Here is a 6,000-nt window from a genome sequence, read left to right as displayed (position 1 = left end):
CTCTGCCCATTTTTTAATCAGATTGTGTTACTGTTATTTTTTTATGTTGAGTTGTATGAGTTCTTTATTATTTTGAATATTAATCCCTATCATATTTATCATTCACAAATATCTTTTCCCACCCAGTGGGTTGCCTTTCATTTTTCTGATGTTTCCTTTGCTGTGCAAAAGCTTTTTAGTTTGATATAATCCCATTTGTTTATTTTTAGCTTGTTGTCCTTGCCTGGGGAGACATATTCAAAAATATATTTCTAAGACTAATACCAAAGAGTTTATTGCGTATGTTTTCTTCTAGGAGCTTAAATGATTTCTGGTCTTGCATTTAAGTCTGTAATCCATTTTGAGGGTATTTTTGTATATGCTGTAAGAAAGTGGTCCAGTTTCAGCTTTTTTGCATGTAGCTGTCTCGTTTTCTAAACACCATAGCTATAGAGAACAAACTGATGAGGAAAGGGGGTAGGGGCATGGGTGGAGAAGATAATGGCAAATTTCCAGTTATGAAATAGGTAAGTCATGGAAATGTAATGTACAGCATAGGGAAATATAGTCAAAAATATTGTATTAACTTTGTATGGTCCCAAATGGTTACTAGATTTATGGTGGTTACTTCGTTAGATACATAAATGGAAATACACCCCTGACCAGTGTGGCTTAGTTTGCTGGCAAAGGGTCACTGGTTCAATTCCCAGGCAGTGCACGTGCCTAGGTTGTGGGTTTGGTCCCCAGTCGGGGCTCATAGAAGAAGCAACTGATCCATATTCTCTCTCACATGGGTGTTTCTTTCCCTTCTTTTCTCCCTCTCTTGCCCTCTCTCTAAAAATAAATAAATAAATGTGGAATAACCATGTTGTACACCTGAAACTAATGTAATACTGTGTGTTAACTATACTTCAATAAAAATAAGCTAATGTATTTTAAAATATCGATATGCCAATCATAGTTATGGAAGGAAAATACCACCAGTGTGTATTTTTAAATGTACCTGCGAAGAGTTTGCTCGTCCCTTTTGTTCTGCATTTTGCTCTGTGACCCCCAAGTAAGGCCGCCTTCTTCCGTGGTGGACATGCGCAGAGAGTCCCTTCCTCCCTCCCTCCCAGCATGTGTTCAATGAGTGATGGTGCCGTCAAATGACAATGATCTTTCCTCCAATGCCAGAGAGGAAGGGGCAACCAGTGCATTTAAAAGTCATGTTTTTATTTTTATTTATTTACTTTTTTCATGTGTCCAAGGCATGAACCAGGCATGGGCACAGACCCAAAGCCAACCTGGGATAAACAAGGAGTTACTTTGTCCCTGGCTGATTAAAAGTCCTGTTTTTAGAAAACAAAAAGTTATGAGGAAAAAAAAGAAAAGTAAAAAAAAAAAAAACAGTAAAAATAAAAATACTATTCTTAAGGGTAGAAATACCACAATATGAAAATTGTGGTTCTCTTCACAGGTAGAACTATTATTTTCATTCTTCTCTCTACTTTTTTGTGTGTTCTAAACTTCCCATGATATACACTTACTACGTTCAAGTACAAAGTCTTAGAAGCATTTTTTTATTAATTAAAGGTGCTTTTTCGGTGCAGCCTGTTTCTGCTCTTCAAGTCAAAAAACAACGGACAACATGTCACCTTTGTGGCAGCAAATGTCCCCAACTTCAAGCAAACAAAAAAACTGCATTTCCCACGTTGCTATTTCCATGGAGCAGTGACAGTAAGAGGACATGCTCCGACTGGCTTGTCTTGATTTCAGCTCTGGGTCAAGGCTTAGTTCCAGGAGGCCCACACCCTGCCCCCGCGTCCTGGGTCTGGCCGAGCAGTGGCTCGGTGTGATGGGCTGCAGGCGATGCCCTGCAGACGGGAGTCTGTGTCTAGATCTTCTCGATGGGGCTTCCCACACAGGCTGCCCGCGAGTTTTCTTGTCTGACTTGTTCATAATGCTTTTTGGAGTTTTGCTTTCCTCCTGACTATCAAAGCACTATATGTTCCTTACAGAAATAGTATAGCTAAATGTAAAGAAAAAAAATAAACCACCACAATACCTTATTTCCTCCTCCCAGAAATAATCACTCTTGCACACTTGTGAATTCCCTTTTTTATGTGTGCATATGTATACAATATATTTTAAGTAGTTGAGTTATATTGTGTATATGTGCATGTGTGTGTGTATGAGCATTTTCTATGGTCATAACAACTGTTTACTTACAATGATTTTTGTGCCTGCATAGTAGTATATGAACCACGATTTATTTAATCAGTCCTCTGTCCTGGGTATTCAGGCCTCCCTCCTCCTTAACTTTTATTAATGTAGATAATGCTGTGATAAACAAACATAATTCATGCTCCCATCTTTGATTGTTTCCTACACTAGTTTGCTGGAGTTCAAATTAAGGAGTCAAAGAACATTGATTTTTGAGAAACTTTTTTTTTTAATTTTTTTAATTGATTATGCTGTTACCGTTGTTCTATTCCCCCCCTTCATTCCCCTCCACCCTACCCCCCGTCCCCACCATTACCCCCCTTTAGTTTATGTCCATGTGTCTCAAGTTCTTTAGATTCTAAATGCAAAGTGGAACGATGATGAGAAGCGAGTACATATGTGTCAAATGGAGAAAAGGAAGAACGTGTCCCACATGCTCACAGAATTGGGGTCTTTCTTTGTCACCTTTGACACTGAGATACCGACACTGCTCCTTCAATATTGTTTTCATTTACATGTCTTTGATTATTAGTGAGATGAAAGTTTTTCATGTTTAACCATTTGTCTGGACTCGGCTATGAATTATCCGTGTCTATTTCTCTACTGATTTTTTTCCTCATCTTTGTAAAAGATCTATATCTACTAAAGATATTAGGCCTTTGTCACTTCTATTAAAAGTATTTCCTCAGTGTTATTTGCCTTTTATTTTTTAATGAAATTTTTAATGGGCAGAAATTTAAGTCTTAAGTAGTCAGTCTCTTGATATCTTTCACTGTGATTTCTTCCCTTTATTATCCTTAGAAGTACTATCTCTTTGTCAAATCAGATACTCACTTTCAGCACTTTTGAGTTTGTTTTTAATATAGGAATAGAGCGTGAGTGGTGGCAAAGGACAAGTCCCATGAATTTTAGCAGGTAGCTAGGGCTTCAAGAGGCTTTTTCTGCCTCTTGCATCATTAGAACAAATGGAGCATTTGCCTTTGAGATGTGCCTGTGGTTCTGGAGGTGCAAGCAGAGGGCAGAACAGCAAGCAGCAATCCGGAAAAATTCAGAAACAGGAATTTTGAGCAAGTAGGCATGGGTGTTTCTACAACCGTCATGTGCCAAGTGTGATTTTAAATGTTAGGGACCGGGAAGGCATCCGGCAGCAGGCCTCCTGAGTGCCGGTCCCACAGCAAGTCTCCGGGAGTGTGCCTGTGCGTGGGGAGAAACGCATGCTTCCCCCACCAAGCCCCGGCCACTGGAGGAACGTGGCTGTGGTCTCAGGGGACAGATATGAAACTAAGTGATTCTGAATTAGATCTTTGCTCTGGGTCACATCTGACCAGCTCAATTTGCTCCTGACATTTTGAGGCAATGGGTTTCCCCTTGAGCTCTGTACCCAGTGAATTCTGCTTAGAGGAGGAAACCAGGGCTTCTGAGCAGCAGCTCAGCTCGGCGGTGGTGGAAACAATAGGTGCCTTGGAGAGCAACAGACCACAGTCTGACTCTTGGCTCTGCCAGTTCCTAGCAGTGTGGCTTTGAGCCTCGGTTTCCTTGACTATGAAAGGAGGATAAGAGTTAGTGTGCATGTTCACTGTGAACAGTACAACTCTTCACGTGTGGTAGACGCTGGTTGCACAGGAGCTTTGGAAATGACCCAGTTTGCAGCATGTCTTTTGGGTCCCACATTATAATGCAGAGGATGCTGTGTGAGCCAGTCTACCCAGTGGGTGTCTCACCTACCACCTGTCTCCCAGGACCTGATTTCTTCAAGCTAAAATCAGAAGAAAGCATTTGTTGGATTTGTTTTCTTCCAGTTGGTGAACTTATTTACACACGAGTGGGCAACAGTAGGCTTACAGTTATGAGTACACAAAACACGGTCTATCTTGTATTTTTATTTCTTTATTAATTATTGCATTATTTGTTATTATGGTTAACCTACTTTTGCCCACCCTGTATTTATGAAAAACCTAACAGAAGTATAAAGATAGACTCATGTCCCATTGTATATTTAAAGATTTGCCTTTATTTTTAAAGCAAAGTAAAATGATAAGAAATCAGAATTGGAAAACCAGACGTGACCTTATACACAATATTTAGTGCCCTCCACATTAGAAACTTTAAAATTCCTAAAAGGCAAACCTACTTTTAATTGATCTGCATTCATCTTATCTGAGTATAGCTCACATGTGTTATACTACTGATTCGCTGTGTTACTGTAAACAGTTACTTTATTATGGGAGGTATTAATTATTAACACTTCTTTGAATTAATGTTTACCTTATAGCTTTATGCATAAGGTAGAATGAAACAGGAATATAATAAGAGTATAGAACAATATAAATATAGGAATAGTAAGGTGAACCTACAGCTCTTTACGAAGCAGTTATGAGGCACCAGACTGTGCACTATTTCCCAAGACAGAAAAAGGGGGATGAGAGGGTCCTGGTAGGTAAGGTGGACAATCATGCCAGATGCATCAACTTGCCATTAAAGAGTTAAGTCATATTGGGGACTTCAGCAACAATTAAAATAAATTTTAAAAATATTTTTAAAAAGTTAAGTCATATTGGGGAATAAGATATTATAAATGAGAACATTTCAATGGCGCTGTCAGATATAAGTAAAAATTTAATCTCCAACCTCCTTTTGAGTACCTTAAATAGCGTTATAATCTTTAAGCATTTATGAATTTGATTTATATGACATACTTGAAAAGCAGTAAATAAAATTTTTAAATAAAAATGAAACTACAAGACCTCAAAAGCACAGGACCTGGAGGGGAAGAAAGGGGAAATCTTATGGAAGGCATCCAGGTCAGCCTCCTTATTCTATAAATTTCGGGTTCTGGGGCCACCAGGGCAACTCTGACCTCCACAGGCCCCACAGCCAGTCCAGAGCAAACCTCTCTGCCATTGACTTTGGGCCTGATGCTCCTTCCTCCAGACCCTGGGCAGGGCTCCCTGGACACCCACACCCCTGCAGGGAGGGGCTGAAGCATGTGCTGAATGTTCAGAGAGGTCTAACTTCAAATCCCTGCCTCTGTGTAGTCTAGGAAAAGTGGCCAGTCTTTCTCCTCTCAGCTTCCTCCTAGATAATTGAGGCTAATAACCCTGGACAGCACACAACCCAGGGATGCTGTGAGGAGCAAATGAGGGGACATCTGTATGCCTCTTCAAAAAGACAGGAGGAGAGCTGAAAATTCAGTTACTTTTAAGGCACTGTAAAAGTGAGAACTCAGAGCAAATAAAGTCAAAACCTCTGGTTAAGAGGAATCCACAACTCCTTCCAAGTGGTTCAGAAAACACCTCTGGTTTCTTTATATCTACATATGTTTCTCAATAGCAAATTAGATAAAGAAGTACCTGTGCAGCTGAGAGGTATTCACCTGATGCATTAGACCAGTGCCATAAAATTTTTCAATCCAAATAAAGGGAAAAACATTGTTTGAGGGGGGAAATGAATACCGCTTAGGACATTAAAAATACATGTTCTGTAAAACAGGGATGCCAACGAATCGTGATGCCCTTCGTGGCTTTAGGAGCCCTTTGTTAGTATGAAAACAGAACAATACGTTGTGTATAGGTTTACACATAAAATGATCATGTTGGGCATTCTATGTTTAAAGGCACCATCTACTCAGACAGTATTCACACCCTTACTAATTCAGTTTATTTTTTAAATGGTCACAAATGGAGCTGCTGAGCTTGAAGAAAGCTCTTGGGCCCCTGTTGGTGCCCTGTTTTGGGAGGAAGAAACCTGAGACCACAAAAGAGCATCAGCATTTGTGTAAGAAAAAGGGGGAAAAAACCCTGGTATTTCTGGATTTGG

At 39.9% G+C, this 6,000-nt stretch overlaps 1 pseudogene; it reads right to left on the bottom strand.

The window, feature by feature from the left end:
* Positions 1–1,216: 1,216 nt before the first annotated feature.
* On the bottom strand, positions 1,217–1,332 carry LOC119044304 (uncharacterized; annotated as a pseudogene).
* Positions 1,333–6,000: the final 4,668 nt, after the last annotated feature.

Source organism: Artibeus jamaicensis, unplaced genomic scaffold (genome assembly GCF_021234435.1).
Source record: "Artibeus jamaicensis isolate MK-2021 breed Jamaican fruit bat unplaced genomic scaffold, CSHL_Jam_final contig_64, whole genome shotgun sequence".
In the NCBI taxonomy this organism is placed as follows: Eukaryota; Metazoa; Chordata; class Mammalia; order Chiroptera; family Phyllostomidae; genus Artibeus; species Artibeus jamaicensis.
This window is presented reverse-complemented; position numbering and strand designations above follow the sequence as displayed.